Below are 24,001 nucleotides of genomic sequence, written 5' to 3'. Positions count from 1 at the left end.
GCCAAGGAAGGACTTCACACAACGGAGGATGCCCAGTCGGCGACTGGCTTTGGAGGCCAGCTTGGAAATGTGGGTTTCCCAGGAAATATCATGGCAGACAGTGAGACCCAAAAGCTTGAGTCACAGAACTTCTTCAAGAGGATTGTTCAAAAAGTAGATGGGAGGGTTGTCTAGTCGGTCTTTTCGGAGAGACATTGTGAGAGTGTGAGATTTTTCAGGATTGAAAGACATGTTCCACTTGTTTGACCAGTCTGTGATTTTGTCCAGGTCTGCAGAGATTGAGGAGGCTGCAGACTGCCGATCTGAGGGATGAGGTATGGAGCAGCAGAGAGTGGATTCATCAGCAAAGAGATAGAGAGGATTTTTCAGAGAGTCGGAGAGATCATTGATGAATGAAATGAATGAATGAATATATGAATGATCGTTTTAATGCCATTTTTCCCCGCTAGGGCAGGGGTTAGCCTTGCGGGCCCAATGACAATCATGGTTCCCCGTTTGAGGCAATGTTTTTATGGCCGGATGCCCTTCCTGACGCCAACCCTTGGTCGCCTCTTACGATGTGCAGGGATACGGTGCACCTATTCTAAGCCGGGGTACACACCGGGATCATTCATCCCAGCAAGCTGGTACTCAATTTACCGACCTCGGAAGGATGACAGGCTGAGTCAACCCCCCTGGCGTTAATTCAGCGATCAACCCGGATTCGAACCCAGGATCCTGGGATCCCAAGCCGGCACCCTAACCGCATTGACCTGACATTGATGAAGACCAGAAAAAGCACAGGGCCCAGGACACTGCCTTGGTGAACTACAGGCTGAACAGGAAGGGAGATGAGAGAAATCCATTCAGGGCCACATGTTGCCTACGACCAGAGAGGACGTCCGCAAGGCATGTGTAGAGATTTCCATTGATACCATTGGAGGAGAGTTTGGTGAGCAGAGCGGGGTGCCAGACCGTATTGAAGGCACGTGATATGGCAAGGGAGACAGCTCTGATTTCCTGGTTGGCATTGAGGACCTCCATCCATTGTTGAGACAGCAGAAGCAGCATATCCAGAGTAGAATGACCTGGTGTGAATCCAAATTGATGATCAGAGATTGCCATTACCATAAAGAGAATTTGCTTGTTAAAGTGGACATCTCTCTGGACATTTTCAGAGAGCCTCCTCAGTGCTGACGAGTCTGGCATTTCACTCAGGCTGACTGGCATGGTCTTCAAGCAGCCATAAATCATCTGGACTACTACCTCTGGATTACTACTACTCTGGACTAATACTACTACTACTACTACTGGACTACTACTACTCCCATCTCTACTACCTCTGAAATCAACTCTTCCAGGGAATTCTTCCAAAGGAAACTGCTCTCTCTCTCATGCACAGATTTATGCAATCTCATCTTCAGTTGTCATAACCTTCCTCCCATCCCTGGTACACTGAACCTTGTGGTGAGGCAGTTGCCATGAAACAACTTGCCTTCACCTCGTGGAAGGCTCATCCAACTTAAGGCAATCTCAGTTATTTTCACAAAGCTTGGAACAAGTGTGTCTTTATGGCAGAGATTGCCATAAAGCCATTGGAGAAGAGGAAGGATTTGATGTCAGAAGCGATGATGGATTCCATGACCTTGCTGATTATTGGGAGCAGGCTGATTGGTCTGTAGTTGCAAGGATCTGTTTTTGCACCTTTTTTGTGTAAAGCGGTAATGTTGGCTGATTTCCAAGCAGATGGCAGATGATGCTGAGCAAAAGGGAGGGTGAAGAGAACAGAGAGAGAGAGTGAGATAGAGTGGAATAGCAGGATTTTAGGACCCGTGGGCTGATGTCGTCTGGTCCAGTTACAGAATCAGAGTCGATGCTTGACAAAAACTTCTCCACCTTGTCAGGAGAGAAGGACACAGTGTCCCGGAGCAGCTGGGTTCGACTGGGTAAGGTGGGTACAGAGAGAGATGGGTTCGGGACACAATATTTTGAGGCAAACACAGAGTTGAGGCATTTGGCTTTTTTATGTGCAGTGTCAGCTGTGCAGCCGTTTGAGGTAAGGGAGGGAATGGAAGGGGAGCAAACACCAGAAACAGATTTGACCAGACGCCACCAGGATTTGGAGGAGGGAGACAGGTTTGAGAGTTCAGTCTTGAGAGTAGAGAGATATTATTTCCTGGCTCTCCTGACGGTGGACACACACTTTTTACGAGCTTTGTGAAAGGAACTGAGATTGCCTTCAGTTGGATATTTCATGGCAACTGCCTCACCACAAGCTTCAGTGTACCATGGATGGGAGGAAGGGTATGACAACTGAAGTTGAGATGGGATAAATCTGTGCATGAGAGAAAGAGAGAGAGCAGTTTCCTTTGGATGAATTCCCAGGAAGAGCTGATGTCAGAGTCAGTAGAGTTGGGAGACCCATCCAGATGATTTATGGCTGCTTGAAGACGATGCCAGTCAGCCTGAGTGAAATGCCAGACTCTTCGGTGCTGAGGAGGCTCTCTGAAAATGTCCAGAGAGATGTCCACTTTAACAAGCAAATGATCAGAAGAACTGATTGGAGCAGAAGAAGAGCAGCAGACATTTGCAGGGAGGTTTGTCATACCAAAGTCTGGAAGAGGGGATACTCCATTGACTGAGATCCGGGTCGGGAAATTGACAGATTGTGTCAATCCCACTTACACCTGGCTTCTTCCAACCAATTTCCGACTTCATCTTTTATCTCATCCGACCATACTCTTCAAACATCCTTTTTCATCAATATCCTCCTGACCTTCTTTTGTCCTCCCAAAGATTTTCTCATTTTCCACTTCCCCACCATGTTTCATCTGCACAATGAACATGGGGCCTCACCAATGGCACTCTATTCTCATGCACAGTATATTCTTTCTGAGAAAAAATACCTTAAGTTATTAATGATCTGTTTTAATTGTTCAACCTCCTTTGTTCATGGACATGATGGTGGCATTAACAGTGAAGACGATGGACTGGCCTGTGAGGGTTTGTGATCCAATTCTTAATTTAATTGAACAGTATTACATATTGATATTCAAAGGTCCTGAAAACCGAGTGCACTGTCAGAGGTATTGCTGCATCACTCAAGTTGTCAGTAAAAAGCTATCTGGCCCATAAATGACCTTCTGGGAGGGGATAATCTGGATGCACCTCATGGTCCTGTCCACATGCGGTGCAGGACCACAATGTGGTTGGATTAATGCCCTCGGGGCTGCTCATCACATGGATGGTCTCTTTCCACCAGAGGAAAGCGACATTCACCCCGGTGCGATGCTCTTCCAGACCATTACCCAACAAATATCTCCCTGCCTGTGCCCCTAATTTGTCCTCCAGTTTTCACAGCCTGTTCCCCAATTGACCCTCCATTTTCCTCTCTAATCCATCCATTCGCTCTCCGAGTTAATTCATTATTTCCTCCAACCTCACTCGCAAATCACTTTTCATCTCATTCATTTCATTCTTTTGTTCATCAATTTTATTTTCAAACCTCACCCATTGTGTTCTCATCTCCCTTTTACTCTCATCCATTTTGTTTTCCAAATCGTCTTCATTTCTATTTATTTTTTCACCCATATTACATATATATATTAATAATATCTCTTCATATGATCACCCATCTTATTCATGTCTCTCTTCATTTGTTCACCCATCTCGTTTAATTTATTATTCATTTGTCTTAAAAAGTTTAACTTGGCCTGGATGGTCATCGCATCCGTTTTCTGGCTCGTCCGCTCAGGAATGCTGGAGGTTCCTACCCTGGGATCCTCACTAGCTCCACCCCCGGCTCACTTCCTTCATCCTCGCGGTATCTTCGTGCCACCAAATCTTGCACATCCGCCATCAATTAACACCGATGCTGGACGGATGGACTGAAATGGCTTTGACTCCCTCAAACTGCATCAATTATAGCGGACTTGCACACATGCGGTTGTGAGGAGAAACACAACAACCTTAAAGCTCTTGTAAAACCATTGGGGTCATTCCCGAATACAAGAAAACAGGGAAGATTGAATCCGACGGCGGTGAACCCGACGACTTGATTGGAGAAGGGAAAAAATGGGAAACAGGTAATAAGTAATCAATAAGTAAGTACATGCAATGACGTAAAGTCAATCAAGAGAAATATAAGGCTCCTCACTCCAGATTCAAATACAGATGGGGAAAGAGAACAATAACAAGAACAAGTGACTTCTCTCTTATCTCCAGTAGTTGGAACGTCGAAGAAGGAGGGGTGAAGGGGGTTTGGCAGCGAAGCAGCCACGGACAGGCAGGACGAGCAGGCGATAACAAGGTGACAAGGAGACGGTGAGGAGGGGTTGATGAAGTGGGCAGGACAATGAACAGAAGGCACACAGACAAGAACCGCCGCAGGGCGAAGGCAGGCAGGACTTCTCCTGCAAAATCTGTTTCTGGTGTTTGTTCCCCCTCCATCCCCTCCCTCACCTCAAACGGCTTAACGGCTGACTCCGCACGTGAAAAAGCTGAATGCCTCAACTCTGTGTTTGCCTCTAAATCTTGTGTCCCAAACCCATCCCTCTCTGTACCGATTGTTGAAGAATTGGTAGCTGAGAGACTCAGGACTCCAATGACCGGACACAGGTTTTCAAAAGGTCTAGTTTATTAACTGTATTTACTTCATTCCAATTACCAAAATGATACCGCATAATATAATGGATCAGGTTAACTCTTTTCGCTGGTCCTTCTCGTTCAGCCGATGTTTCCTCCGCCACTCCCGTTCGGTCAGCGCTTCTCGTAGCAAGTTTCCTACCCAACGTTTTCTCTCGGTTATATCGCCAACCTGGACTTAATCCTCTCTCCGCTGATGCCCCGAGGTCATGCATTGCACCGAGTCCTGGCATCAGCTCGCTCCCCTCCCGCTGTGATTTCCATTTACACAGTAGGGGGGGGGTGCTCTAGCCTGGGGCCTTGACCAGGTGTTTCAAGAGATTACCATGTTCATGCACATTCTGATACTCATTTACAAACTCGTCTTTCACAGAGTTTGCATGTAAAATGTATCTGCTTTGTTACCAGGTTAATTAATAAGTTACCAGTGCCAATTAATAAGTTACACTGAGTTACACTTCCACAATTCCCTCATTTTTTTTGTTTTTGTTTATATTAACCATTAATCTAAACATCAATATAAGTAAACAGTCAATCACTGCAAGTAAACATCATTACAAGTATAAGTAAATAATCATAACTTTGGTAATCAAAATCCCTTAGGCATACACCGTCATCCTGCAAGAATCACAAAACATTTCGTTGGTCATTGACTTCTTCCATATTGTTCAATCTATTGCATTTGCATCACAAATATATTTTCAAAACAACACTTCACCATCACCAAGATACAACAATTTCACTTCATTTTCAAGTTTTTGTAAAGCATCTGCACCATCTGGCAAAAACGTTTGCCTCCACACAAATGTTGACTTTGTTTGAAAGGAAGGGCTGATCACTTGTGTTTGAATCCAGGTATGAAACATTTTCTCCTAATGTCTTCATAGCTCCTGCACTACTTCGTGTAGGATTTCGCTGTTGTGGTAACACTGCGGAGTCATAGACTGACCCTTCTCTCCATGTAGCATTCTTGCCACTTTTTGCTGTGAACCATAATGATTCCTTGAACAAGGCCTTCGCCCAGTTGTAGTCGATTTGCCTCCTCCCTCATTATGAGTGGGCAGCAAGTATTGGTGTGACGTTGATTGGCCAGCAAGATGTGGAACAGGGATGCCGGATGCATCCACAATGATGTTGGGACCATGGTGTTCAGGTCATTCATGGTCCTTACTAGGAGCAACCAGCAGAATCGTGCACAGCTGTTGTGACAAGGGCACAGCCGTTTTTTTGCAGCTCCATGCTGGTTCCCCGGACGTTGGTGAAGTAATAACATATGTCCCCGCATTTCGCAGAGGTTGCAGGTAAAATGTCGTTGTCCTGCAACTTCTGATGTGGTGAATGTTCGAAGCCTTCGAACAAGAGTAAGTGATCGCCTTTCTTTCATATGTTGCAGTGTGATCCAGGCAAATGGTCACATAAATTTCCTTGGTGAAGGTAAGCATTCATCTCCAAGTTACACGGGAGAATGTCTTCATCATTCTTTGAGAAAGAGGGTGTATGCCACGATTAACTTCATTTTTTAGCCACAAATTTTCTTTCTCGAACTTCTTCCCAATTCCGTTAGCAATCCCTCCAAAATGTGATCTCGTCTTATCCTTATGCTCAGTCACATCTGAATCTGCTTTCCGCACACACTGAATCAGATAGGGTACATCTTACCATGAAATCAGCATAATCATGTATATCTTCCGACAGTTTCACATTCAACAATTTGTTGTTTTTCCTTAACACAAAAGTTATATTCATCTATATGCGTCACACAAATAATATTCAATCTGGTATGTATTTCACTACTAAACTAAGAATAGCATTCACCATTGCTTTCAGGTTAATATAGTTCAAAATTAACTCATGCAGGTATTTTAGCACTACTCTAAGAAAATAAATTGTATATGATTACAATCACAAACGGGAATATCTAATTCCCAACAACAATTTTCCCAAACCAACAAATTAAGCATAATGTATTATTACCATAATTCCTCTCCACTTTTTCTTTTCCCTCTTTTTTTTTTTCTTTTTTTTTTTTCCTAACAGTGTGTCACTCGTGGTGATATGAGTTCACTGATATTGTAATTGACACAACTCATAACATTGTCGTTATGCCATTATCTTAATTCTACTGTTTATGTCGCCATAAAAGTCTTCCTTTTCTGGATCCACATTTCTTTCCTCATTTGTCACTTCATGCGTTATCATCGTGTTGTTGGTTACCTTATTCAAACACACCGTCACTAAGGCTTTCAAGCAAGCCACCACTAAAACAATTGCCAATATAACTACTAAACCAACAAACAAGTCTGCTACTCCTTGTATATATTCATACCTATGACATAGTTATATGTCGATGACATTTAACATTATATACCAAACTAACAAGCTTCCTAAAAGGTAAATAAAGAAAATCCCTTAATATGTAACATAATCAGATTATTTGTCTTACAAATGATCCCCCTATCTCCCGGGGTTGAACTCAATCCCCTGATCATGAGTGTAGTTGTGATACATTTTTCACTCATGTTGTATTAATATCAGCAGGTAATTGTATGTCATGTAGGCAAATAAATGTCACTATCCCAAGTAGGAATATCACATGTTGAAAATGTAATGTTTATCAATGCAAGGGGTGTTAAAATGTAATTCAAATGACTGTAAATCACTACTATCATTTATCTACCACTGAATGTTCTGCTGGGCTGCTAGGTGCAGCCTCATTTTCTGTGGGATCGTCCACCTTAGCCCCATGTGCTTGTTTGCAATGAGGGGCATGAATCCAATTTTCTATTTTGGGTCCATCTTTTTTTTCTATTCTTATCAATCTCCTATGGTTTATCATTTCGTTCCAAGATACCGCAACCAAAGGTTTTAACCAAAGCTCTACCAAACTATTTCCAATTTGAATAAAAAATGCCAGTGAAACAATGATTCGAAGAATTAACTTCAAGGGGTCAATAAATTTATTCTATAGCCAGATCTAATTTTCCCATCCAATAGTTTGCCTTGCCACATGTCATATTATAACACCTTAATAAACCTTCGAAAAAATGTTTCCCATCTCAACAAATTTCCTTTTTTACAAATAGCCATGTGTAACTTACGTATTTAACTACAATTTCCTCTCAATTTGTTTGGCCTAACTGGCCGCAACAGTGGCTGCCAGCATGCAGTACCGTTTTTTATCTACCAAGGAAGTGTTCCACACAAGACCTCTACCAAAATGTTGTTTGTAAAAAACAAATCTGGGATTTCTGATTACATGGATGCACACTCTCAGGACATTTTCAGGCTGCTGTTAACAATCCACTACGATGACTTAATTCCTTTACCCACAATCAAATAATTAGTACAAATTGAGGATATTATCCCTATCACATTCTTTTATAGATTCATTATGTTGGATCTAATTTTTCCCAATAATTTTCCACTGCTGTAAGGCGGAACAATAGCTCTCATAAGTCTTAGTAATATCGTACTTAATTTGCCCAGCAGAGAATAATTTATTTACTATCCTTTCTCATCTGTTAACCAGTGACTTTGTTTAAACTCCAGAACTGAAAACCCACAATAGTTCAAACCAGCAAAATTTTCTTTACTATTTTCCCATATCATCTATGCCTAAAACACATCCATACATACAGCACAATTTATATGCTGATAAAATTCAAGTTTATATATATAAAATCCATGAGCAGAGTATTCTGGGAAGTCAGTGTAAGACCTCTCCCAAATTTGGATGATTTTGTACTTCCTCATTTCCTTTTATGAAGCTCATATCCATAAATAGATGTTATTCTCATATACATTCTATCAAAAAATGGAATCCCAAAATTACTCACAATTTTACTATTAATTAATGGCTGCTCATAACCCAGCACATCAAATTTTTATATTCCATTTCCCTTGACAAAAGAGATAATGTTCATAATCAAATTATATTTCTATTTTATTTTACGGATTCTCTGGATATTCAATCCCATCCACATATCCCAATCCCATCCACATAAAACTATCCATTTCCAGACAGGCACACTGTCGGTGTCAACAATCTTGTAAGATTGATACACAAAAACACACACACACATGCATTATGCATATTTGTTTGCGTTGGAACCATTATTTACAGATCAGATGGGTGTCAATTTTATTTCAATTTCATAAAATTTGTCAATCAAATTCAAAATGCTTATAGACAAATAAACCAAAAGTCCATTCTTAGAAAACCCTTATGATGTCACATTGAAATTACCCTTTCAGCCTTCACAATAATCTATCCAAATTTTGACTACACACCCATTTGCATGTCAGTCGACCATTGACCTATCAATCGTGCGGAACAATAGTCCGAAATTCCCACCTGATCATCATGTGACTCTTGTCACTTGGTTTGCCAAAAAAATTGCAACGCAATTGTTCCAAACTTTGTAAATTTAAAATTGCTGTGCCCAAAATAGAAGATCCAATTTTGGCATTTGATCAATTAATTATTAATTTGTTTAACAAGCAAAAAGAAAAAATGAATCATTCTTGCTCTGAAAACTTTTCAGACACAAGAATCATCGACAGTTATTCATGTTTGTCCAGTAATCGAATCTGTTGAGGCCAATCATCATTTGGGATTTGCAGCAATGAAGGCCTAATCATTGTCTGAGGTACCGGTAAGCACTGGTACCCTTGATCTTGGTTTGCCCCATGACCTTGTCTTCCTGTTGACATACGGACATCTTCTTCTCCAATGTCCCATCTTTCCACACTCGAAACACCGGTTTCTGTCGTTGTCTGATCTGTGCACCTGTGCACTTGTATTGCTGGGCTGCATCTCTACATCCCTGAGTTGCCACTGCAATCTCTCGTTATCTCCTGAAACACGAAAAAATTCTCTGTACCGTCCTTTTTGGGGAGACAACTGGAAATCAGATGGGACAACTGTCACTTTCATTCCTAATTTCGAGGGCAGTTGTGCATTTGTCTCCTCCACTGTATCCTGTATCCTTTTTATTTTAAGTTCTAGTTCCGTTATCCGTTCTTGCTGTTCCCGTTGTCTGGATTCACCATCCCAAAGATGGAATGCAAGCCAGTCTACCGTTAGATTCTGTCTCTTCCTGGCTTTCAATCTTTGTTCCAATCTTTCCAATCGACTTCGCTCAAATGTACCATCTCTTGGAAACTCCTCATCATGTCCCTTTGTCCACAAATACCAATTCTCGACCTGCCTTATAGCTTCTGCACCATAACGGTCGTACATATGATGTGTACAAGTACCTTTTTGTGGAATCTCTGGTTGTCCTTGTGTATTCTTGCAGGCTCCATTTCCCATTCTGCCTTTTATCAAAGTAGCGTTGGATGTGTTGTAGTTTGTTCCTCTAAAGCTTCACTCGTACCTCCAGGAAGGGTCTCTCCACCTGTTCACACGGTGATTTCCAGAGAATCTCCCTCAGCCGTGGCTTTTGCACAATCCAATCTCACAGATCAGTATTTGCAGATGAACCGGAGGGTCAGTATGAAATGGGTGAATCCTCAGGTGTCCGCTCTGTTGACGGGGAAATCACACAATGCTAACCGCACATATATATCTGTATATAAACTCACCACCTTGCTCAATATTCCCAGGTTGTCTCCACATTGTTAATATCACGCAAAGATATCAAAGCTTCTTTCTTGAGACCGCATTTTCATCAATCAAACAATCAATATATTCAATTCAATTTATTCAGTTCAATTTATTCAGTTAAATTTATTCAATTAAATTCAATCAATTAGATTCAATCAATCAGATTCAATCAATCAACAATTCAATCAATTATTCAATTTCAATTAATTCATCAATATTCATCAATAAATCAAATTAATCATTTTGGATGTCTCCTTGCATAAGCCCTTTCCCCAATGATGTCAGGACAGGTCCATCCATTGACTGAGATCGAATTTCATCGGTCGTCACCTCGGATTCGTACCTCATGTCAATTGATGAATCGCCGTCCTGTCCTAGGGTCATATCTGACATATTTTCCCATTTTGCCTGGTCTCCACAAATTTTCTTTGCAACCACTAAAGGCAACTCATCCTTCATTCGTGAGGCAGCCAAAATGGATGGCAGATATTAAAGTTCTTTGGGAAAAATATCTCATCATTTTCCTTTTAATAGTACCCAAAATCTCTTGGCAATATAAATTTCGTAAAACTCCTGAAATGGGACTGTCAAATTCCTTCAATCATGCTAAATTTTGAAACTCCATCGCTTGTAATACCCAATTTATCCCATAGGGCTTGAAAGTTCTTTCCCAAGTTCATGCAGCATTCTGCATTTGAACCCTATGATATCATTCATAATAATCATCATGATTTTATAGTCATGGTCCTATCATAGTCATCTATTTAAACGAACATTTCCTTTATCACCACAGCTATGTGGTATAATCAACAATAGAATAAAACTGTACATAGCAACAGGCTACCTCATGGCCACTTAGTATACCTATTGACAATAAGTCATAACAATATCGAATAATCATTGAACAATTCAAAAATCGCTTCCACTGCTCTAGCCGCAGCATCCGTGATATTTGTTTGCTCATTCCCTATTCCTGATTCGTCATCAAGGATCTCCATCATCACACAGCGTACTTAATTCCGCATTTTAATGAGAATTCAACAGGAATTTACGACTCAAAGGAAAAAGAACGAGCAGACCTTTTGCAGGATGATCGTTACAAAATCGTTACATATATTAAAGTATTTATAATGTCGACAAATCATATCTTAATTCTTGCAAGATTTGGTTCTTTGGATAAATCACAGCACCGGGAGAACCAGCTCCAAAAATGGATCTTTGTGTTTATTCAGCACCCTAGTAATTGGTTCTTTGTGTACTAATTACACAGCACCCAGGCCCCGCTCATATGGATCTTTGTGCAGCGCTGCACAGCACCTGAGCAAAAGGGGTTTCATCTACATTTTCCTATCCGGCGTACCATCCGTGATATTTGTTTGCTCATTCACTATTCCTGATTCGTCATCAAGGATCTCCATCATCACACAGCGTACTTAATTCCGCATTTTAATGAGAGTTCAACAGGAATTTACGACTCAAAGGAAAAGAACGAGCAGACATTTTGCAGGACGATAACTGGAATTAGTCGTGAAAATATATCCAAATACACAAAAATACACACCCACACAAATAAACAGCATTTATTCCGTTTCACAGAACAAACATTTCCTCTATCATGACATGCATGTCTTCAAAATTATATGACCAAGAGAAAAAGTAAAACTAATTAAAACTGTGGGCAGTGATAATCCGGGGACCATACCGCTCCATCCTGATTGGACGAATGCGTGCTAGAGTCGTTAACAACGACAGTCCAGGTCCGAGTGTTCAAAATTTCAACTCAATCGATCGAAAAATGAACGCAGGGATGCATTTTAAAGGTGCAGTGGCACTAACTGAGTTGCCACGAATATGGCCACGAAATTGCCAATATGGCCAATATGACAAAATATTTTCCTTAATCAATTGGCTCATAGCATAACCAATCTGTAAGTATTTCATCCGAAGATGTATCTCTGAGGACTTTTAATTAAATAAGTCATTTATAAATCAACGAGTTAATTTATTAAATGATTAATCAATAAATCAATATTTTCCTTGACAGCCACATCACTTGGTCCGTGTCATGTCCAAATATCAGCTTCCTTACTCAAAAGGTGCCTGAGTTAATGTAATGTAATTACTGTAATAAGATTACTGCAATTACTGTAATGATTACTGTAATTACTGTAATTACCTCAGGTAATTACTGTAATGTAATTACTGTAATTTAATAAGAAATGTAATTAATTAAATGAGTACTTCATTAATCGCTCATAATGAAATAATTCCTTAATTTTCATTCGATTCACTTTACATTCGACTGGGATTTATATATCCGTCAACTATTTTATTCAATCACTACATTTTATTCGACATAGGCCAAAGTCCACAACAATTTGAAAAATCCTTCATTTTCATTCGATTCACTTTACATTCGACTGGGATTTATATATCCGTCAACTATTTTATTCAATCACTACATTTTATTCAACATAGGCCAAAGTCCACAACAATTTGAAAAATCCTTAATTTTCATTCGATTCACTTTACATTCGACTGGGATTTATATATCCGTCAACTATTTTATTCAATCACTACATTTTATTCAACATAGGCCAAAGTCCACAACAATTTGAAAAATCCTTCATTTTCATTCGATTTACTTTACATTCGAATGGGATTTATATATCCGTCAACTATTTTATTCAATCACTACATTTTATTCAACATAGGCCAAAGTCCACAACAATTTGAAAAATCCTTAATTTTCATTCGATTCACTTTACATTCGACTGGGATTTATATATCCGTCAACTATTTTATTCAATCACTACATTTTATTCAACATAGGCCAAAGTCCACAACAATTTGAAAAATCCTTCATTTTCATTCGATTCACTTTACATTCGACTGGGATTTATATATCCGTCAACTATTTTATTCAATCACTACATTTTATTCAACATAGGCCAAAGTCCACAACAATTTGAAAAATCCTTAATTTTCATTCGATTCACTTTACATTCGACTGGGATTTATATATCCGTCAACTATTTTATTCAATCACTACATTTTATTCAACATAGGCCAAAGTCCACAACAATTTGAAAAATCCTTCATTTTCATTCGATTCACTTTACATTCGACTGGGATTTATATATCCGTCAACTATTTTATTCAATCACTACATTTTATTCAACATAGGCCAAAGTCCACAACAATTTGAAAAATCCTTCATTTTCATTCGATTTACTTTACATTCGAATGGGATTTATATATCCGTCAACTATTTTATTCAATCACTACATTTTATTCAACATAGGCCAAAGTCCACAACAATTTGAAAAATCCTTCATTTTCATTCGATTCACTTTACATTCGACTGGGATTTATATATCCGTCAACTATTTTATTCAATCACTACATTTTATTCAACATAGGCCAAAGTCCACAACAATTTGAAAAATCCTTCATTTTCATTCGATTCACTTTACATTCGACTGGGATTTATATATCCGTCAACTATTTTATTCAATCACTACATTTTATTCAACATAGGCCAAAGTCCACAACAATTTGAAAAATCCTTAATTTTCATTCGATTCACTTTACATTCGACTGGGATTTATATATCCGTCAACTATTTTATTCAATCACTACATTTTATTCAACATAGGCCAAAGTCCACAACAATTTGAAAAATCCTTCATTTTCATTCGATTCACTTTACATTCGACTGGGATTTATATATCCGTCAACTATTTTATTCAATCACTACATTTTATTCAACATAGGCCAAAGTCCACAACAATTTGAAAAATCCTTCATTTTCATTCGATTTACTTTACATTCGAATGGGATTTATATATCCGTCAACTATTTTATTCAATCACTACATTTTATTCAACATAGGCCAAAGTCCACAACAATTTGAAAAATCCTTCATTTTCATTCGATTCACTTTACATTCGACTGGGATTTATATATCCGTCAACTATTTTATTCAATCACTACATTTTATTCAACATAGGCCAAAGTCCACAACAATTTGAAAAATCCTTCATTTTCATTCGATTCACTTTACATTCGACTGGGATTTATATATCCGTCAACTATTTTATTCAATCACTACATTTTATTCAACATAGGCCAAAGTCCACAACAATTTGAAAAATCCTTCATTTTCATTCGATTCACTTTACATTCGACTGGGATTTATATATCCGTCAACTATTTTATTCAATCACTACATTTTATTCAACATAGGCCAAAGTCCACAACAATTTGAAAAATCCTTCATTTTCATTCGATTCACTTTACATTCGACTGGGATTTATATATCCGTCAACTATTTTATTCAATCACTACATTTTATTCAACATAGGCCAAAGTCCACAACAATTTGAAAAATCCTTCATTTTCATTCGATTCACTTTACATTCGACTGGGATTTATATATTAATTCTGGACCGGCATTAGGTGGGATTGTCTGTCATGAATTTATTTGTTGATCGAACGAGTTTTAATTTGTCTAAATCCGACCAGTCGTTTCCAAAGATATAAGCCTTTTTGTCGCAGTACCATATTGGAAATATATATATATATAAATATAATTCCCTTTCCCGGTTCCCTGTCGCTCGCCGAGCGCCGAGCAAGTCAAGTGCTTCGAACAAGTGCAAAAAAAAGAAGTACCCCATACGTGTACGGGTGGGTAAACGAGTGTACCGGCCTTACACGTCCTGGAAGCAAATGGTCGCAAGGTGCACACTTGCTCCGTTTGCTTCCAGGTCACAGTAAGACCCTTAATGACCAGCGCAAAAATACGTATTTACAGAAATCATTTAGAAAAAAAACACGAATAAATTGCTACAGTCGTTTAACACGTTTCATCCTTGTATTTCCTATGGGCAATCGCCAGTCCCACACACCAAATCCTCCATCTTCAGAATTCATATTTCATAATGGACAGATCCCCAAGAGGTCATGCTCACCTTGACCCTTGACGACATCCACTCGAAATCCCAGCGGTGCCTCCAGATTGTTGAAGAATTGGTAGCTGAGAGACTCAGGACTCCAATGACCGGACACAGGTTTTCAAAAGGTCTAGTTTATTAACTGTATTTACTTCATTCCAATTACCAAAATGATACCGCATAATATAATGGATCAGGTTAACTCTTTTCGCTGGTCCTTCTCGTTCAGCCGATGTTTCCTCCGCCACTCCCGTTCGGTCAGCGCTTCTCGTAGCAAGTTTCCTACCCAACGTTTTCTCTCGGTTATATCGCCAACCTGGACTTAATCCTCTCTCCGCTGATGCCCCGAGGTCATGCATTGCACCGAGTCCTGGCATCAGCTCGCTCCCCTCCCGCTGTGATTTCCATTTACACAGTAGGGGGGGGGGGTGCTCTAGCCTGGGGCCTTGACCAGGTGTTTCAAGAGATTACCATGTTCATGCACATTCTGATACTCATTTACAAACTCGTCTTTCACAGAGTTTGCATGTAAAATGTATCTGCTTTGTTACCAGGTTAATTAATAAGTTACCAGTGCCAATTAATAAGTTACACTGAGTTACACTTCCACACCACCATACCCAGTCGTACCCAGCTGCTCCTGGACTCTGTGTCCTTTCCTCCTGACAAGGTGGAAAAGTTTCTGTCAACCCTCGACTCTGATTCTGCAACTGGTCCTGACGGCATCAGCCCACAGGTCCTAAAATCATGTTCTTCTGCTCTATCACTCCCTCTTTCAGTTCTCTTCACCCTCTCTTTTGCTCAAGGTCATCTGCCATCTGCTTGGAAATCAGCCAACATCACCGCTTTGCACAAAAAAGGTGCAAAAACAGATCCCAGCAACTACAGACCAATCAGCCTTCTCCCAATTATCAGCAAAGTCATGGAATCCATCATTGCTTCAGATATTAAATCTTTCCTCTTCTCCAATGGCTTGATCTCTGATCATCAATTTGGTTTCAGACCTGGTCACTCTACTCTGGACATGCTGCTTCTGCTTTCTCAACAATGGATGGAGGTCCTCAACACCAAACAGGAAATTAGAGCTGTCTCCCTTGACATTTCACGTGCCTTCGATACGGTCTGGCACCCTGCTCTGCTCTCCAAACTCTCCTCCTTTGGTATCCATGGAAATCTCCACGCATGGCTGGCGGACTTCCTCTCTGGTCGTAGTCAACGTGTGGCCCTGAATGGGTTTCTCTCATCTCCTCGTCCTGTTCAGGCTGGAGTTCCCCAAGGTAGTGTTCTGGGCCCTGTGCTTTTTCTGGTCTTCATCAATGATCTCTCTGACTCTCTTGAAAATCCTCTCTATCTCTTTGCTGACGACTCTACTCTCTGTCGCTCCATTCCTCATCCCTCAGATCGGCAGTCTGCAGCCTCCTCACTCTCTGCAGACCTGGACAAAATCACAGACTGGTCAAACAAGTGGAACATGTCTTTCAATCCTGACAAATCTCACACTCTTACAATGTCTCTCCGAAAGGACCGACTGGACAACCCTCCCATCTACTTTCTCAACAATCCTCTCCAAGAAGTTCTGTCGCTCAAGCTTTTGGGTCTCACTATCTGCCATGATCTTTCTTGGGAAAACCACATTTCCAAGCTGGCCTCCAAAGCCAGTCACCGACTGGGCATCCTCCGTCGTGCGAAGTCCTCCCTTGGCACACCTGAGCTCCTCACCACATACAAGGCTTTCATCCACAGCTCAATGGAATACTGTTCCCCCCTCTGGGCTGGTGCTCCTGCCTCACACCTTGCTCGGCTTCACGCTGTTGAGGCCAAAGCTTTCAGAATCATTGGAATCTCCTGCGATGTAGTCAACGCCGAGGGCCTTTCACTCACTCACCGCAGGCAGGTTGGTGGTCTTTCTGTCTTCTACCGACTCCTCTCCGGCCTTGCTCCCCCAGCTCTCTCTGTGCTCTGTCCCCCCAATATTCCTTCAGGTCGCACAAGATCTGCTTGCAACCCTCTTATGGTTAAACTGCCAAAGTCTAGGCTCTCTGCTCACCTTCACTCTTTCATTCCCCTTTTCTCCCGCCTCTGGAACAAACTCCCCCACTCCCTTCAATCCCACTCCTCCCTCCAGGTCTTTAAAACAGCTGTTCACCACCATCTCTTATCTTCCCCCATCGAAAACCTTGATCTTTTCTACCCCCGGTAATTCACCCCAGAGTCCTTGCAGTGTTCATATGTTTTAATCCTCTCCCACCTCCCCCCAAGTCCTCCCGATGTCCCTGCTCTCAAATGTTGTGTTTGTGTCCTTCCCCCTCTTCCCCCTCTCTTTTGTGTCCTTCCCCCTCTCTCCCCATCTTGTCTGCCGCTCCCCTTGTTTTTTGTGTTTTGTGTGTCGGTTTGTCTTTTTGTGTGATTAATGTTAGCTCTTTCACGAGCCTCTATCTTGTATCCAAAAAAAAAAAAAAAAAAAAAAAAAAAAAAAGCTCTCCTCTCAGCGCACTCTAGAAACCCTCTCTTGCACTTTCCAAATTCTCCTCCGAGCACAACACTCCCCCTGGCACACTCCCAACAGGATCAACGTGATCCTTGCGCTTCTCAAGCTCCTCCCTCCTAGCACATTTCCAATTCTCTTCAGATCGATGTGATGCTCAAGAGCCTTAAACCTGTGTGACACAGCCTCCTCCCCTCACTCACCTGACACTCTCTACCCTTTCAGGCGCCCATAGCTCCGCCCTCATGAACAGACGTTTGTCACTCTGCCACCCCCTCCCCCATCCCCTTTCTCCTAAACCTGGCAGAGCCTCACCATGATGTGTATCGCTCTCCCCTGCTCTTCTATTACCACCTGGTGCACCTGGTGGATTACAAAAGGTTTTACACACGTTTGACGAACCTTAAACCCTCGATAATTATTACAATGCAGCACTCTCCATATGGTGCACATTCAAACAAGACAATCCTTAAGCTGACATGTCCCCGCTTATTACATCAATATTAGCTAACTACTCGTACACAGACCATGCTACTCAATACCTTTCTATCTATTCTAAGGTGATCTCTATCCTCTCACACACCCACAACCAATACTTATGCTTACGGTACCTAAAATGAGGGCACTGAACATAAAAAGTGCTGTTGTTATATGATGGTAAAACATATATGCATATAAATACCAAAAGTAAAATCTGACCTTCTTTATTCTTGCCTCATATTCATCTTTTGATCTCAAATCTAAATTTCTTGACGATGTAGCACTAACTAGATGGTCTTCATAGAATACATACTCTGCGTAGTCAACTTGGTGCGAGCCAACTCTTCTGTTTTTGAAGGTTTTTTTTTCTTTTATCCAATATGGTTGCCAGACCACGTGAGCGATGACATCATAAATTTATCTTCTCCAATATAATTGTTGCATAGATCACGCTCAATACATTTCAAACTCATCAGACTTAGGGTTGTCCCTGTCGAATTATGACGTCATAATTATGGCACCAATGATGTCGTCAATAAGAACACCTATTCCCCAGATAGAGTTCTTTCCAATGAGCCACGTTTACATTTTTTCCACAGAGCGGTTTTGGAGATATAGAGGTGCAACATTTTTTGCCTTTTCCATGATGGCGCCTGCACCACATGACCTACGACGTCATGATTATCATTAAAATATTTTAAAGGAGGAGGCGCTCCCATGGTGAAAATTTCGTGTCAATCGGACCAACAGTTGTCAAGAAAAAGAATTCATAATGATCGGATAAGTGTTGTATTTGTCGAATTATGGCGTTATAATGAAGGCACTGATGACATCATCATTAACATATCTTATTCCCCATGGGGAGTAGTTCACAATGAGCCAAGTCTCAATTTTTTCCATAGAGTGGTTTCAGAGATACAGTCGTGGCCAAAAATATTGGCACCCTTGCACTTTTTGCAAATAACCCACAATTTTTCTAAAAATAAGTTGAAATTGACAAAATTATTTGGTCTCCACAATTCTTTATTTCACTGTTAATATTACAGAACCTTTGTTTTTTATGCAGAACTGAATATATCCTTTTAAATCAGAAAATAAAAAGACATGGTATAAACAAAATTATTGATACCCTTGACTTAATATGTGGTATCATAGCCTATGGTCAAAATAACCGCAGTCAAGGGCTTCCTGAAGCCATGAATGAGCTTCCTACACCTCTCTACTGGCAGTTTGGCCCACTCTTCTTGTGCAAACTGCTCCAGTTCTCCCAGATTTGAAGGGTGCCTTCTCCCAAATGCTGTTTTCAGATCTCCTCACAGTTGTTCAATGGGATTTAGATCTGGAATCACTGCTGGTCACTTCAGAACAGTCTAGCGTTTTGTCTTGAACCATTCCTGGGTGCTTTTTGAAGTGTGTTTGGGATCATTGTTCTGCTGCAAGACCTATGACCTTCGATGGAGACACAGCATTCTGAAACTGGGTTGAACTTTGCGCTTCAAAATGCCTTGGTAATCTCCTGATTTCAAGATGCCATGCACACATTCAAAGCACCCAGTGCCAGAGGCAGCACAGCAACCCCAAAACATCACTGAACCTCCTCCATGTTTGACTGTAGGGAAGATGCTATTTTCTTTGAAGGCTTAATTTTGTGTTCTGTCAACATAGAGATGATGTGCTTCACCAAAAGGCTCTAATTTGGTCTCATCTGTCCACAGGACATTCTCCCAAAAGGATTTTGGCTTGTTCAGGTGTGTTTTGACAAACTCAAGTGAGGCTTTCTTTTGTTTCTCTCTCATTTGTGGGGTCCTTCTGGGTCTCCTACCATAGAACCCCCTTTCATTGAGTTGGTGACGGATGGTGCGAGGTGAGCCACGACTGTATATTTAGTCATATTGTTACGGTCCGCGGTTAAGGATGTTGTTTGCCGAGCGAAGGCACCGCGACCTAACAGTTTTTCCCCGACTCACCCGATTCACCCAGACGTTGGCCGTATCGCGCCACAGCTATTCAATGTGGGAAACCTCTAAAGCGACCGAATGTAAAGAGGAAGAAGAAGAGGACGTGCGGAGGAATAACACGTTTTATTAATTATTTTCACAAGCCAAAGCAAAGAGAGCAGTTGGTTATATACAGAAAATGGAAGGAGCAGGCACACAGTGAAATCTTTAGCTAACCTATACAAGCTTAATTAATAAACCCCAGGACAACGTTGAAGACAGACGGACGATCACACTTACACGGGGAAATGCAGGCAGGAATGAATGGCTTGGAGATGGGTGGCTTTTAGAGGCAAGGAAGGTTCAGCGGGTACTGGGCACGGTCGGGCCAGAAGGCACCGCCGTCAAGAAGCCGAGCTTTGGTCCCAAACTGCGCGGGCAAAGTTCCTCTCTCTGTACTGCTGCCTCGTGCGCTCCTTGCGTTGCTCGGGCCCGCTTTTCCTGCAGCGCGGCACGTTTCACGGCGGCTCGGTCACACCTGCTCGTCTCCAGCGCATCTCCTGGACCCATCTCCGTAAAAGCTCATCTTGTATCTCTTTGGGGAGCGTCCAGCGGCGGGTTATATAGGCCCCGCCCTTCACCCTTTTCGAACCTTCCCCAAACGTTCTCTCTCCGCCCTCTCAAGCCAAACCCCTCGTTCTGGGTTGGATGAGCAGGGCTGACTTACTCCTCCCCTCTATGACGAGGTGGAGACCCGCCTTTCTTCTTCGGCGTTACCTCGTGCGTGCGTAATGGAGTCAAATGCAGCACAGTGGACGGCAGATGGAAATGCAGCAAAGTGCCTAAAGAGGCAATTGCAGCAAAGTGGCGAACCTGGCACTTGGAAGCTGCCATGGGGCGTCAGAGGGCCTACTCTTATTTAATTCGGTGCAATGAAGAGTCAAACTAGTGGGAAACACATCCTTAGCCTACACAGAGAATAAGGGACTAACTATTTAAAAGGATATATCGTGTCCTGTGTGTAGGTTTATGGAATTAACTAAGAGGACGAGCTGCGACCATTCTTTACATTACGAGGGTCAGTTACACACAACAAAACCATACTTTTCACATTCGTTACACTTTCTCAAAATTGTTACACTTCTCAAATCCGTTACACTTCTCAAATCCATTACACTTCTCAAATCCGTTACACTGCACCCTCCTTTCTTCAGGCCCGTACTCGGGCCTACAAAACTTTAACTTAGTGTGACACGTAGGTGTAATTCCCTCTACAATTAACCTGACCCTGAGTGTGACAATTTTAAAACACAAATAAATATGTCCCCCTGCTGCATTGCACCCTGCCTAACAGATTTGCGCCCACAGGATAACCAAATTACGGAATTGTTTTCAAGCTATACATTTACGGTGGGGAGCATTATTTACAGTGACGTTATTTCTTATTTACAACGGAACCCAGGACCTGTGTTTTTTTTTTCTTTTCTTTTTAGGGAAACAAAGAGAAGGAAATTCCTGTTGGGAGGGAGGGGACAGCACGCATTGCATCGATGCACCAGTACCAATAACACCAAAGCACCCAAAAGCACCCAAACGCACCAATCAGTGCACAGTCATTACTGTTTGCAATAAACACACAAAAAAACAACTGGTGGTGGTCTTCTTCTTCTCTGCTGGGCCGATGTTCTTCCCGATGTCTTCTTGCTTCATGCGGCCTACTTGGAAATATAAAAAGCCCAAACCGTGTCCATTTTTATTTAGGGCCCCGGGGGCCAACTAAGGGTGGTCCACCTGTTTGGCATAGGTGCCACCTTATCGAGGTCCGTAAGCAACATTCCCTGGCCACTATGGCCGGTCTCCAACAGAGGTGCCCTGCTCCAGAACCTGGGGTCCATCAAGTGGTACTCGGCCGCAGAACAGCGGTCCATAAAGTGGTACATCAATGCAATGCATGCTGGTTGAGAGGGTCCTGGCACACAAGACGACCTCCGCACGCTCCTCTCAACACCCAGTGGCGCACAGTCCTCAGGTGGGAGACAAAAGGGAGGGAAACAGATGAGCGAGGGGTAAGGTCACAAGGGTACACATCAAACAAGGCAATGCAAGGCGAAGTGCGTATGGGGAGCGAAGTGAGAAAGCTCGTCCCTACCGTACGTCACCCCCCCCCGCCCCCCCCCCCCGTCACCTACTCTACCCTTGCCCTTACCCCCTATTTACAAAATCTACACCTTTACAAATCCGTCGCTACCGTCACATCTTCCCCATATTTCCCCTACACCAAATTCGTCTCCACAATCCCTCTATCCAAAATTTGCCATCACCCAATTCATCATCAACCCTCATAAGGAGGAAGAGATGGAACATCAAGGCACAATGTCACACCCACGTCATGCTGCGTCTCACCTTCCAACATTTGCATCAATAAAAATAATAAAAACCACCTGGCATGGTGTGGAGTACCTGTCACCTCAGGTGAGTGGATGCAGATGGTGCAAGGAGATTTTCATCCTAACTACTTTCTAAATGACATTAACACACTTTACACTACCCGGGGTCTTTCCCTGCCAATCCATTGGCCAACTTACACAATGGGTTCTAAAAACCAATTCCCATTGACCAAACTGTGGTGCTTCTCCATTTTGGGGTCTCACTCCCCCGATTCATCTCCCGGTGCCCTTGCACAATTTCTGGGCTGAGACGTGTAGCTCTCCCAGCAGGTCTACCCACCTGCACACCTCCACCACTGTAGTTGCCACCCGAGCTTACCTAGCTCCTCACCCTAACCTAACTAACTGGGGAAGGCCCCTCCTGGCTCTGTCACCTCACTCGGTGCCCTCTGGCACTGGGCTACCCGGGTCCGTCCTCCGGATCCTCGGGCCCCATCCACAACTACTGGCTCCCAGAGCCCACCTGCGGCCTCACCTGGCCGACATCCTCACAGTGGTGGAGTGCCCAAACCAACTACACACACTAACAGGCTACACGCCCAGCCATTTCCACAACACTAATGCACCCATCCAAATACCATTCTTCCACCACGCACCACAGATGCCAATATCCAACCACAATTTACCTATACCCTCTACCTAACACTTACACTACCCTCCCCGGGTATTCGTGATGGGGGTCCATCCTTCCCCCACTCACACCTTCGCACCATCCACTCCACTCTATAGTTTCCACCATACTCACTCCACGACCATCCATTCCAATACTCCATATACTCCACACTCCATGTATTCCACATTCCATGTATTTCACACAACCATTTATTCCATACACCTGTTGGTGCACACCTGTGCACTCACACCTGGTGCCACCTGCACCCTCCTTCCTTCCTGGACCATTTGGTCAACACCACACGCAATCACCACTACTCCCTCATACACTGCTCCATACACCTGTTCAGTTGCACACCTGTGCAATCACACCTGTTCCTCACACACGGCATCATCTAAACTACCTGTTGCCCTGCTAACTTAGTGCTCCCCGTCTTCCCTTTAAACTAAGCACATACCACGTCATTATCATCCACACTAATCTACCTGCGTCCCCACTACCGGTATCATTGTCACTAACTAATCTTAACGTTACCTAAGGTCATCTTCTAGGTCCCTACACATTATCCAAACCCTCCCTCGGCGAGCTTACACTGCCATAAACCCCATAAATCTAGTGCTCCTTTGCCCCCGTTGTGAGGGATGACAGAGTTGCCATCCCACCACATCGGGGATGTCCCATTATCAATTTTGCTTACCAAATTCCAACCAATCAAAAATTTTCCAATTACTGCCAATTCTATTCACTTTTCTAAATTTCGGATCAAAACCACTATCACTATTATCATCATCACAGTCCGCTATATCCTAGCCTCGGTGCGTCATGACATCATTAAACTCGGCTTCGTAAAGCC

The 24,001-nt window shown here is 42.2% G+C and overlaps 1 protein-coding gene across 1 annotated transcript in view; it reads left to right on the top strand.

Moving 5' to 3' along the window:
• LOC137421805 (uncharacterized) overlaps positions 1–24,001 on the top strand; it is a 52,049-nt gene that overhangs the window by 15,284 nt on the left and 12,764 nt on the right. The window lies entirely within an intron of this gene.

Source organism: Myxine glutinosa, chromosome 2 (assembly GCF_964187855.1).
Source record: "Myxine glutinosa chromosome 2, kmMyxGlut1.1, whole genome shotgun sequence".
Classification (NCBI taxonomy): domain Eukaryota; kingdom Metazoa; phylum Chordata; class Myxini; order Myxiniformes; family Myxinidae; genus Myxine; species Myxine glutinosa.
The sequence above is the reverse complement of the archived record's forward strand: the minus strand, read 5'-3'. Positions and strand labels throughout refer to the sequence as shown.